At 31.9% G+C, this 13,684-nt stretch overlaps 1 protein-coding gene across 2 annotated transcripts in view; it reads right to left on the bottom strand.

The window, feature by feature from the left end:
* LOC111711588 (DNA-directed RNA polymerase II subunit rpb1) overlaps nt 1-8,377 on the bottom strand; it is a 58,900-nt gene extending 50,523 nt beyond the window's left edge. For both annotated transcript variants that reach the window (XM_023485976.1, XM_023485977.1), the window contains exon 1: nt 8,204-8,377. The gene's annotated coding sequence lies outside the window, so the exon portion shown is untranslated. The remainder of the gene's footprint in view (nt 1-8,203) is intronic.
* Nucleotides 8,378-13,684: the final 5,307 nt, after the last annotated feature.

The following is a 13,684-nucleotide window of genomic DNA, read 5'->3' as shown; positions in this document are numbered from 1 at the left end:
CAGAATATATGTACTCCAGGAGTAGATAGTACTGGGTGTACTAGAATACAAGAACTCTAGGAGTAGGTACTAATAATACAGGGTGAACCAGAATACATATACTCTAGGAGTATAGATAGTACAAGGTGAACCAGAATACATGAACTTTAGGAGTATGCAGTACAGGGTGTACCAAAATATCTATCTATATACTTTGCTTGCCTGTCTGTTTGTCTATTTGTATCCAATAAACGTCAAAAAGGCTGAACGGATCGGGCCCAAATTTTGTGTGGGACCTCACGTGACCCCAGGGAAGGTTTATGAATAATTCAAATTTCAAAAATTTGTGTCTAAAAGTTACTTTTTTTTGTAAAATTTTAAAATGCGCGAAAAAATATTATGAAATTCGCAAACTTTTTTATGCTGTACGAAGAGAAGATGCTCACAGAAAAAGCCACAATTAAAAGTTGAAATAGAATATGGGCGCAAAGCTCCCAAATAGTCTAGTACATTATAACTATGCATACAAACATAGGGTGTTTATTTGTTTATCCGTCATTTCTTTAGAACACCCTTAAAACTGAGCAGTTATCGTATAGTGTTGATTTAATACGGTAGTAGATTACAGAAATTCAAAACCAACTCTCCCCCCCATGACCCATCATAATACCCCCCCCCCCGTCACGATTTAGTTAAGGGGAGGGGCACTGACCAATATAAGGTTTCAAACTGCAATAATACCGTTCAAGCATTACAAAGGAAAAAATATGCAATTTTTAATTTCATTGTCAGAAATTGCGCGGTTTATTGATTAAAAGTCAGTTTGTCCAAAATAGCAGATTTTGGCGATTTTTAAATGTCAAAAAAATCACATTGAAAGTATTTTCGCTTTTAATCGTCCAAAAATCGGCATCTGAAAATACGATTTAAAATCCTTCTCTTAACGCATTTGTTCTTGTTTGTTGGTAACCATCGCCGTGACGAAATACGCAATATTCTTAATATTTATTAGTTTTTAAAATTGTTTTGCAATAATATTTAATATTTTAAGAAAATCACGTATGTACTGCACCTTAACAAGTTAACAAAAGAAAAAAGAACAAATATTTAGTTTTAAAATATTTTAACAATTAAATTTAATTATTTCTTGAACAATGACATTTTAATTTTTACTTTATTCGGATACTTGAACTAAACTAAACTAAACACTAAACTAAACTAAACTAAACTAAACTAAACACTAAACTAAACTAAACTAAACTAAACTAAACACTAAACTAAACTAAACTAAACTAAACTAAACTAAACTAAACTAAACTAAACTAAACTAAACTAAACTAAACTAAACTAAACTAAACTAAACTGAACTAAACTACACTAAACTAAACTAAACTAAACTATACTGAACTAAACTAAACTATCTAAATAATAAACTAGACAAAACTAAATTAAGTTTGAATTTGGCAACACTTACATGAGTTTGCAGATTGCCAAACACAGAAATTAAACATCAAATTTTGAACTAAAGCCATCAGAATTTGAAAGATCTAAATTAAAAAGCCGGCTATTATTGCACTTTTTACTTTTAGATTATGATTATACCATCTCGTTAGTGTGAACGAAAAAACTCTAATTTTGATGAAACCTTTATTTAACCATTATTAATCTAAATCAAATAATACATTCGTCGTCGTAAATATCAATACAATGAAGACGTTTTGATTTCAATTTTTGAGTTCTACCAAACTTTTCAAACAGTATGGAATTACACTACACAATACACAAAAACATTTGAAAAAGTTGATTTTCTTTTCAAATATAAATGTAATATCGACATAAGTTTGAAAATGTTTCATAGGTAGAATGATAGATGTATAGATAGAGAGGTAGGTAGGTGGGTAGGTGTGTGTATATAGGTAGGTGATAATGCGAGATTTTTTATAAATGTAGATACATTGTCTCCTATCTGATATATTTCTAATTACGTATAGGTTTATAGTATGATTGGTATGCATCTAAATGGATTATTTTAAATCTGTTTACAAATCTGGAATCTGCCGGAATAAATAGGTTTAAACTACTGAACAGTAGATACACATGAATATAGGCAACAAGGTGCATTTCTGTACACTTATTTGGGGACAATTTTACAATTACGGGAACAGTATATTATTCATAGAACCATATATGTATTGACATTGACAGATGACAGAGCTACCTTTAGACACTTTTGAGAGCTACACATTTGTATAATTAAGAAAGCGATTGGGGATTTTAACAGCTTAGTACGACATTGTTTTGCAATTATGTTTGCAAGGACTTTTAAAAAAAACTGTCATTTATCAAAATTTGAGGACATTTTGCCCGAATTTTGTCTCCAGCCTTATCAAAACTTGAAATAGAGTTGTTACGTTAAAAAATTATTAACGTATGAAGTATTTAATTTTTTAATTTCCCTGGATGTGGTAAAGCTATAAATAGCGTCAATAAAACTGGAGTTTTTATACAAACAGTCGGAGTCCTCATTTAAATTCGTAATTAACTAATCTAAAAATGCAAACAGTAAATGAAACAATAACCTTGAACAAGTTTTCGTCATTTTGAATTTCAGAAATAGTGTGGGAATCAGATAGTATTTTGTCCACTCTAACGGAAAGTATAAGAACAAATTTAAACGAAAATCTGAGGTCGAGAGAGCCTAGTTCCTTGAATAGTCTTCTAAAGCCCCCTGTAAACTACAAATATTAAAATATAAGGATGGGTTAGGTCCAGCTAATAAGATACAGGGATACCCTGATATTTATTTACAAAAGGTTCAAACTGCAGTTTTCTGTAGGGTGAAAACAAATCTATTCAGCTCAGGCCATGTTTCCTTCATTTTACCCCCAGAAACTACAGTACACTTCTTTGAGAAAACATATCTTAATGTTCCTGAGGATATATTCCTTGGTTTGAGTTTATATTACAGAATGTTCCTGAGGATATATTCCTTGGTTTGAGTTAATATTACAGGATGTTTCTGGGGATATATTCCTTGGTTTGAGTTTATATTGGAGGATGTTCTTGGGAATATATTCCTTGGTTAGAGTTTTATTACAGGATGTTCCTGGGGATATATTCCTTGGTTTGAGTTAATATTACAGGATGTTTCTGGGGATATATTCCTTGGTTTGAGTTTATATTGGAGGATGTTCTTGGGAATATATTCCTTGGTTAGAGTTTTATTACAGGATGTTCCTGGGGATAAATTACTTGGTTTGAGTTTACATTACAGGATGTTCCTGAGGATATATTCCTTGGTTTGAGTTTATATTACAGGATGTTCCTGAGGATATATTCCTTGGGTTGAGTTAATATTACAGGATGTTTCTGGAGATATATTCCTTGGCTTGAGTTTATATTACAGGATGTTCCTAGGAATATATTCCTTGGTTTGAGTTAATATTACAGGATGTTTCTGTGGATATATTCCTTGGTTTGAGTTTATATTGGAGGATGTTTCTGGAGATATATTCCTTGGCTTGAGTTTATATTACAGGATGTTCCTAGGAATATATTCCTTGGTTTGAGTTAATATTACAGGATGTTTCTGTGGATATATTCCTTGGTTTGAGTTTATATTGGAGGATGTTCTTGGGAATATATTCCTTGGTTAGAGTTTTATTACAGGATGTTCCTGGGGATACATTACTTGGTTTGAGTTTACATTACAGGATGTTCCTGAGGATATATTCCTTGGTTCGAGTTAGTATTACAGGATGTTCCTGAGGATATATTCTTTGGTTTGAATTAATATTACAGGATGTTCCTGAGGATATATTCCTTGGTTTGAGTTTATATTACAGGATGTTCCTGAGAATATATTCCTTGGTTTGAGTTAATATTACAGGATGTTCCTGAGGATATATTCCTTGGTTTGATTTTTTATTACAGGATGTTCCTGAGGATATATTCCTTGGTTTGAGTTAATATTACAGGATGTTTCTGGAGATATATTCCTTGGTTTGAGTTTATATTACAGGATGTTCCTAGGAATATATTCCTTGGTTTGAGTTTATATTACAGAATGTTTCTAGGGATTTATTCCTTGGTTTGAGTTTATATTACAGGATGTTCCTAGGAATATATTCCTTGGTTTGAATTTATACTACAGGATGATCAGTAGGGTATTCAAATATACAAATATAAAAATAAACTGGGTGGATGAGGATAAAGAATAAACAGGATTGATGAGGATAAAGAATAAACTGGGTGGATGAGGATAAAGAATAAACTGGGTGGATGAGGATGACGAATAAACAGGATTGATGAGGATGAAGAATAAACAGGATTGATGAGGATAAAGAATAAACTGGGTGGATGAGGATGAAGAATAAACTAGGTGGATGAGGATGAAGAATAAACTAGGTGGATGAGGATGAAGAATAAAGATGAGGATAAAGAATAAACTGGGTGGATGAGGATGAAGAATAAACTAGGTGGATGAGGATGAAGAATAAACTGGGCGGATGAGGATGAAGAATAAACTGGACGGATGAGGATTAAGAATAAACTCGGTGGATGAGGATTAAGAATAAACTGGGTGGATGAGGAAGAAGAATAAACTGGGTGGATGAGGATGAAGAATAAACTGGGTGGATGAGGATGAAGAAGAATCTGGATGAATGAGGATGAATAAGGTGTATGGTGGATATAAGCATAGAATGACAATCAAGCTGAGATCAGACTAACACCTTCTAAGCTCTGGTTAAAAGTTACAGAGAATAAACCATGTGACCTCCCTTCTCCCCTTTAACCCTGTATGTCCCCTTTATATCCCCACTTCAGTCATTGTTTGCTAAAAATGATTAAATATCGTGTAAGCTTTTTCTCCGCCTATCCTGAAGCAACATGTCCTTTATTTATTGCAGACATAATTTTAGACCACGTGGGATATTCTTGTAAGTGGACACAGAACTTGCCAAAATATCAAGGTGCAAGGTGATTCTATAAACATAAGCTATCTTAAGAATAAAATGATGTTAATTAGAACATTATTTCTTTTTTTGTGGATCAATTGAGGTCAATTTTCCACCCTGTTCAGCAATGTTGACCAAACAAATTTTACTTTGCAAAAATTTTTACTGGGGAAATTTAATGCAATTTTTCCCCCAAGGAGGGTTGGAATATGCACATGTTTAACTTTTTGCATCTCCAATAATTTCCATGTCGAATAAAAAGTTGCCATCCAAATAATAAAAATGCAAAATGCAGTCAGAGTTAATTTGCAATCTGGTAAAAATGCAAAGGAAACTAGATAGTAGGTACGTATACGAACAATTTTTATTTCTTACGATAACCAAAAGTTAAATTAATTCAGGGAATCGGAATAAAAGGGAAAGGAAATGGCGCTGGTCTGGCATGAGAAAGCCAGTCGCACCGCTTTGCAGACCAGTACGGTAACCTAACATACACTATTTGGTACAGACACACACACATGACGTTTCCGCCCCCTGAATTTATTATGAAAGAAAAATGGCAAACCTAGTTTTTTTTTCAGAATTACTCTTATACATTACTTGTCTGTATTTTCCTTATTTTACATTGGTAAAATGATAAAAATAAGATTAAAAAGTTGCAAGTTGTGAATCCAATCCTGGCTTTCCTCTTAAATTAAAAAAATCCACGAGCTGATCGATCAGCTGATCGATCAGCTGATCACGATTCTAGCCGCGGGAGATGTAAATTTTGAATGCAAAATTCCTGGAAGTAATTTTAACGAGTATATGAAGAGACGGCTAAAATTCTTTACAAATTCTTTACCATTTATCGTTAGAATTTTATGCGCAAAATTATCCTGCTGGAGGAGTTTTTATTTGAAGAAAAAGTTAAGGATGAAATCAGTGATTTCTTATTCAGAAAATTAGACTTTCCTCCCGACCCCGCAAAAAAAGTTAGTTTTTTGTTGCGAAATCACTTAAATCTTGAATTTGAGGAAGAATTGGCGATGAATTAAAGCATTGAAAGAAAGAGTTTACTGTATCCAATTTATTGTGCAATGTTCCCACCGATATATATAAAATTACTGGGCCTTTAACCGACAATAAATCAATGGCTGCGCTGATTAAACTGTCGCAACTAATAATTTGCCGTTCTCCAAAACATGAACAATTGAAACCATGCAAAGTTCAAGTTCAAAACTGGAATTTCAAAGACCATTATTATTCTGGACTTCAAGAAAAAAAAATTATTTTAACAATTTTTCCAAGATAATTCCTAACCTGTGACAACTGTTTAGTGCATTGTTACAGAGACGTTCGGTGAAAAATCTGTACTTCTTGACAAATATGATTTTAAGATTGTTTCCAAAAAATAATTTGAAATTTTAGTTTGTTTGTAATCCCAGCCGCAGCCGAGAATACAAAAGTTTTGAGCTTATTAGTTCAGTTTATTGGTAAAGACAACCAAAGTGATTTATTACACATTTAGCTTTATAATGTAAATACTCGTTCTTAAGAATAATTTAAAAGTGTTGTCAATAGCTTTGAAAATTTTATTGGCAAAAAACTTTAGAATTTATTTAATTTAAAGAAAATAACAAAAGTATTTTAACATTGTTTTGGTTTTGAAAAAAATATTTGTTCAGTATTTGCTGATTCTATTCCTACTTTGATCTGACATTTTAATTAAAGACTTGACATCAAAGTCTTTCTTGAAACCAAATAAATATATTTTAATCTGCAGATCAATAATATGTATTCTAATCTTATACTTCCACGAATACATAAATAATAACAAAAACCCTAAGAAAAGAATGATAAAAAAATTATTTGATGTTGGTTTGAACTCTATTTTGTTTGTGCAGTTTTGACAAAAAATAAGAAAAAAAGAACATAATAACCAAAATACAAAAGAAAATTCATAATCCCTGAAAGCTGCAAGTAATTTAATAATAAATATAGTAATGTAGAAGACCAACATTGTCGTCTTGGGAATGTCTCCAGAGGCCATTGGAACTTGATAGTATCCCTTGGTTAAATCCAGCCTAAAATTTTGCATCTAGGTTCTAGTGAATAATTTAGTATACACGGCTTGAAAAAGGGTTGCTCCTTTATAAGAAACCAAGTTAACAATTTTAGAACAAGTTCTTCCAGAAAAGTATTTTGGTTCTAAACTTCATTATTTATACTGAGAGTTAAACTTTAAACCTTTAGAATACAACGCACTTAAAAATCAATTTAAAAGATAGTTGATAAAAGATAAGTATTACGATAGGCATTTTAAGAATCTAATTGACTTTTTGTACATATTATACAGCCAACACTGTCCACTGGCGAAGGTTTAATATGCAGGGTTTTTTTGCTCCTAAGCGATAACTTCTCTGGTTATATTTGTAATCCATTAAAAGAAGGTGCGCTTACAAAAACAAGAAGTTCTAAATTGACATTTTTCGTTGGTCATTCAAAATTGATCATTGATTTAAATCTGCAATCGAGTTTTTCAGTCCTTTTTTACATTTTTTAATTCAAGAAAACAAGATTGGTTAGCTGCTAATTAAAAATTTGAACCCACCAAAGGGACCGTTATGTGTAATTTAAAGTGCTCCTCCATGCAAAGATGCAATTTCCTATTCACAACGGTACCATTAAAAGCTTTGCGTTTCATGTAGATATCAATGTTTATAATTTTGTAAACTAATTATTTTCAATTGTTGCTCCTCTACATACTGTAGGAAAATATATAGTATTTATCAGAATTAAATACTTTTAAACCTAGAAAAACAACAGTACCTTAACCGCTATATTGATCTGATAAATGTTTCAATGGTACCGTTGTGAATACCTTGCATGGAGGGTCATTTGAAATTACGCTTACAGTCCCATTAGTGAAATTACATATCACCCTCATAATCGCGAGATTTATTCAAAAAGTGATTTAACTTAAAAACGATGTTCTAAAACGCAGTATAAAACAAAAAGATGATAAGGAGGAACTTGAATTATTTAATGTGTATAAATCTTGTCCGTTCTACCCAATAGTGCAGGCTCAGACAAATCAATTTTATCCAAATGATTTATTACTTTAAATTGATTTATTGACAAGGCAGGGTGAATTGTTTTATTGATCGGATGTCGGGTTATTGTGTTTCCTCTTACTAAATAATGATAATTTGACCCTGCCACTTGACCGTTAATTGATATTAGCGGTCATATTCATTTCATAAAAAGTTTGATTGTTGAAAAACCTAAAGAGAAGAATGAGTTTTGTTTATTACTACAGTTTTCTGCTGCTCTGAAATCCCAGATCTGAAACTGAAAAATATTCTTGATCACACTGCACTGAGGATCTTAAAATGATCGTTCTTAACTCAAAGTATATATTCAGTAGAAATTCCACGCGTTCGAAGATACTTTTGTTAACCGTGCGATGGACTACCATCAACTGAAGCATTCCCGTATTTTTACGTTACGTAGAGTCTGCGCATTATTTGCAAACGCCGCGTAGAATTCCCGGCGTGGAAACAGGATATACACGAAAATCTACGAAGTCAAAGGAAATTCCACCAGGTTGTAATATATATTATGAACCGGAGGATTAGGAGTAGCTAGGGGGGAAGGAGGGTGGGGGGAAGGAGGAGGGAAGGAGGGAATGGGTTTTGACTTGAAGGAAACGGATGGATAATACACGAAGGGTTGAATACAAGCGGTTTTAAAGGACAAATTGACAATGAATTTAATATTACATTATTGTGGGAAAGTAGATCAGTAAACGTATCTTACATGCAGGCGGGGGAGGGGGGGGGGGGAAACATGCAATAATCAAAATTTTATATAAATCTTTTAGAACAAACGATTTTAAAGTTATTACGAAACTTTAAGGATTGGTTCTTGTATTTCCTGGGAACTATGCATAAAAACAGAAAATATTGCATATTTTTATAGTAATATATCCATGCATTATAAGTTCATATATATTCTAAAAAATTCTTGTTTTTGACCAATTTAGGACAAGTAAAGGTTTAAAGGAACTCCATGGAAGGAATATAAAATTGATGAAAAGTTGTTTAAAGGAGAAACTACAGAGAATATAAAATATTTGAAAAATAAGGTACGTGCAAATAGGGCCGGTTATTTATTAGGTTCGAAGCTAAGAAAAACTACGCAAATCGGCCAAACCTTTAGCTAATCTTTAGTCAGTAATATTTAATACTTGCTTAGGAACCCAGGTTACTCATTGTTAATCCCGCCGTTTACCCGCGCTTGGTCTTAAATTATGATTTAGCTATTTTTTCCTTTATAAGTCGACCCACTCAATTTAGAACTCGAAACCAAGCTAAGCTTATTCTCGTGGTTTTCCCGAGTTCCTAAATCAAATTTAAGGCAAATCGGTCAAGGGGTGCATGAGTTTATGATAGGACACACAAACAAACAGGATTGCTACTTTTATATACATAGAGATTTCTCTTTTTTACTTTTCGATTCAACTATATTTTTAACAGAACTGCACGTTCAGTTCGGTTCTTTTTAAGTTCCTCTTCGTTTCTTCCCAATTTTCTTCCCTTGCCCTGTCAACTTCTTTTCACCCTTGCTATTTTCTCAGAGGCGCATACAGGGCCGGAGGAGGGATGCGCTCAGCCCCCTCCCCTGGATCAGTGAAATATATGGTTTTACATGGGGGTTTAATATCAAGTCCCCTCCCCCTGGACAAATTCCTAGTACGCTTGATTTCCGTCCACGCAAATCTACCCATTTAGTAAAAGTAAATTGAACCTATATGAATTATAAAGTCTGACCGCGTCAACCTTGATGCACCAGCTAGTCCTGTCCATAGAGCTTGGCACAATTCAAACTTGGACCGGAAAGGTTGACCCGGTTCGGAAATTCAAATTTACTGCGGCTGCCCGTGCGTCTTGCGTTTCACATAGAATACTTTTTATTTTTTCATTCTCTTTCTTCGTTTCTTCGATTTCTCATATACAGGAAAATTTGCTTTACATTTTATGATATTTTGCAGAAAATGCCCGAAATTATAATCCGGGGACCGGACATGTGATGCGTATTATTAATGAGCGTATAGGTTACGCAGTTCATCAACTTATTAATCAATAAATCATCATTATCCCTATGATTAATAAAAATTAAGCCATTTATACTTTCAATACAAGACACCCAACATCTTAATATAATGGATGGAAACCTTTCTGCCCATTTTCATTGGTCAATCACAAAAAGTAAATATTGACTTGACTTTCAAATCTTCCCAATTTGATTTACTACCAATGATTTTTGAGTTCAAAATCGAGCAAAGATAATTCGATAATTAAGGTTAGACAATGTCGTCTGCACTTTAAAAATCTATTTTCTCTGTCTGTTTGTAACCGATAAACGTCAAAACGGTTGAATCTCACATGACCCCAGGGAAGTTTTATGAATGATCAGAATTAAAAAATTTGCCTCCAAAAGTTTTTATTTTCATACAATTTTGAAAATCCACAACGCCTTAATGAAATTAGGATCATTAACTAACGGCAACCTTAAAAAACGTAAAATACCATTAACGAAACGAACGTTCCAATCTTATCTTTAAAACTAACGACTACCTGAAACGGTTGGAACTAACCTCTGACGAAACGGCTAGAAAAAGTCTGAACATCTATACATTGTACAGCCCACTGCCCAGCCCTACTTTTAAAGTAAACCCCCAATAAAAATAATCAATTTTTACATAGAAAAACTAGGGTATCTCATTCATTCATGTAACACACAGGTTAAGGCAATTGTTTTAAATCAGAAATTTTACTTAATGAGCTGGTTAAAACTCTCTTAAAATTATGCCTTAGTCCCTTTGTATCTATCCAATTTATATCCTTCTTTTAAATAAAAAACTTACATCCTAGTTATTTATCTAAAACTTGTTTTGCCTCCAGTTTCTTGCAAAAAAAACTTTATGCAAAATTTAATTTAATTTTGCATTCCTAGGAATGTTGAATGGTAGGATTGTTTATCTTAATTTGAGAAGCCATTTTTCATCTTGTAGAAACCAGGTGTTTCAAAACTAAAGAGAATCCACAATGAACTACACTGATGTAACATACTTGCAACATTACTGGTATACAATTGTGTAGCATCTTCAGTTTTGATTTTAAGCAAAGCATACAAGAAAGCATATTTATCCATTTACATATTAAAAAAATAAAAACATTTTTTTCTCAATAGCTCTTAAATAAGAGGAGTTTGTATTGAAAACATAAAAAATGACAACACGCAATTTCTTTTAGTTTGACGTGAAGATAAACATATATAAGGTCTACGACATTTGGTTAAGTAGCTATAGGGATTAGAAAATCAGAGTTAGTGGCAAAGACTCAATTCCATTACTCAATGTCGATCATTTTTGTATGCTTACGGTTGGGGACAATACCTTCCTCCCCCGGCCCCCTCCCCCTCTTTCCATCAATTAAGTTAGAGACGGCAAGTTTTCAATCATTTTTTATTTTATGTTTCTTAATAGCACAACACTCAGAATATTTTACCAAAACAAGATAAAATAAACGTAGAAGAACGACTGGACAGTGTATAGTGTTGTACTCTTAAAATGTACATATATATATATATAGACAGTGTACAGTGATGTACTCTTAAAATTTAAATATATATATATATCTGTTGGTCAAAAAGTTTAAACGTAATTTATAGATTTAGCAAAATTAAAAACTCGATCTTTCGGACAATCTTTAAAAGAAAAATTGAAATCTCTTTAATATTTGCATCATGTGGTTTATAACATTTCAAACTATGATTTCTGTTATAAACCACATCATGTAGATATTAAAGAGAATATTTTTCTCTAAAAGATTGTCCGAAAGATCGAGTTTTTAATTTTGCTAAATCTATAAATTGACTTTTCGACAGATAGTCCCACGAATAGGAAAATAGATCGTAAGAATCTTTTCATTATAAATTTGTAAACCCTGTAATAATTATTTATCATTATTCATTTCGTTATTTTTTTAGGAAATAAAGAGTTTTCTGCATTATCGATTTTGATTCGTGGATTATCCGTTGTCTATCTGTTCATCGTCAGAATCTTGTTCCTTTGCGACAACAACTATACACTGTCCAGTCGTTCTTCTACGTTTATTTTATCTTGTTTTGGTAAAATATTCTGAGTGTTGTGCTATTAAGAAGCATAAAATAATGATCGACATTGAGTAAAGGAATTGAGTCTTTGCCACTAACTCTGATTTTCTAATCCCTATAGCTACGTAACCAAATGTCGTAGACCTTAGATATTTCAAACTATGATTTCTGTTATATCAAATAATCTAAGTTTGAAATATCAAAAGTTTACACAATCAGGTTGCAAAGATATAGGGATTAGAAAATTAGAGTTTGTTGCAAAAACTCAATTCCTTTGTTTAATTTTTTTTTTGGATTCTTTAAATATTACCGTGGTTAAGGTACTAAAAAGATAGTCGAAAGGTTGTATTTCTAAATATTTTTAAAAACTAACTAGATTTATCAGGGGTTCTAAGATAAAAAAGATTTGAATGATTTTTATTTCCATTAATCCCAATTTTTTTCTTGAAATCTCTTGCATAAATTATTTATAAACAGTGCTATTCTAAGTAAACCAGAATAGTATTAATTGATTGAAGACTTAGAAGTGTATTTATTAAAGACAAACTAATTTCAGCGATATTTTCATGTTTGACGAAAAAACGTGTTACAAGTGTTAAATTAACTCGATAAAAGCATCCGAACATGACTCTTTCAAATCTGTAGAATTATAAATCCATTTTTGTATAATATATATTTAAATTTGAATATATCTATATTTGTTGACGGGAATGTGAAGCATCGTCTAGCGTATTCAAATATTGAAAAGACTGTATTTCAATTGATGCTATTCATATTAAGCCATTCAAAATCCACTTATATTAATGAAATGCATTATTCAATATATCTTTTGAATTTTACACAATAATTATTCAGAAACGAATTTTAAACAAATAAAAAGAACGCGGAAATATATTTACAAGAATGATTTTAAAAACTGCTTTTTAAAATCTTCAAATAAAAATTAACGAAAGAATTAATAAGAGGTGTTATGCCCTCCAGTGGGAGTCAATTCGATCATAATTAAAATTTCTAAAGTTTTTGACAGAGAAAATTGCACAACAATTTTTGACAGGACCTGTAAGCTTTAAAACGATTCTGTGAAATGTTGGTTTTTTAATAAGTTTATCGTTTCAAACCTGTCTCTTCGATCCCAATAAGACCATAAAATACAACAACAAAATGTGGTCGAAGGATAAGGTTTAAAAACAAATTTGAGAATAATTATTTTTCATTACATAAAAACAAACAATGTAAATATTAAAGATTCTATCTTTATTCTTAATATTCATAGAATTTAAAGCACTGTAAAAAATTGGACGTCTTGACAAAAGTCTTTGGTTTTGTGAAAATGAATTAAATATTCCAGTCTCGTGTTGACTCTTGGCTCAGCTAATTGATGTAGTTAATGTTCCATTAATATATAATATATATAATAAACCAGATCTAATTCGAATATTTATAGACCTCTTTCAGAGTAAAACAGGACAATAGACAATCGTTTTTACTGAGCGTGACGATAAATCAAAAGCAGGTCAGGCTTTTTAAATTACAAAAAAATACTGTAAATTCTATTATGATTTTTTAGACCATTACTTGACTCATTT

The sequence above is a fragment of the Eurytemora carolleeae genome, unplaced genomic scaffold (genome assembly GCF_000591075.1).
Source record: "Eurytemora carolleeae unplaced genomic scaffold, Eaff_2.0 scaffold184, whole genome shotgun sequence".
In the NCBI taxonomy this organism is placed as follows: Eukaryota; Metazoa; Arthropoda; class Copepoda; order Calanoida; family Temoridae; genus Eurytemora; species Eurytemora carolleeae.
This window is presented reverse-complemented; position numbering and strand designations above follow the sequence as displayed.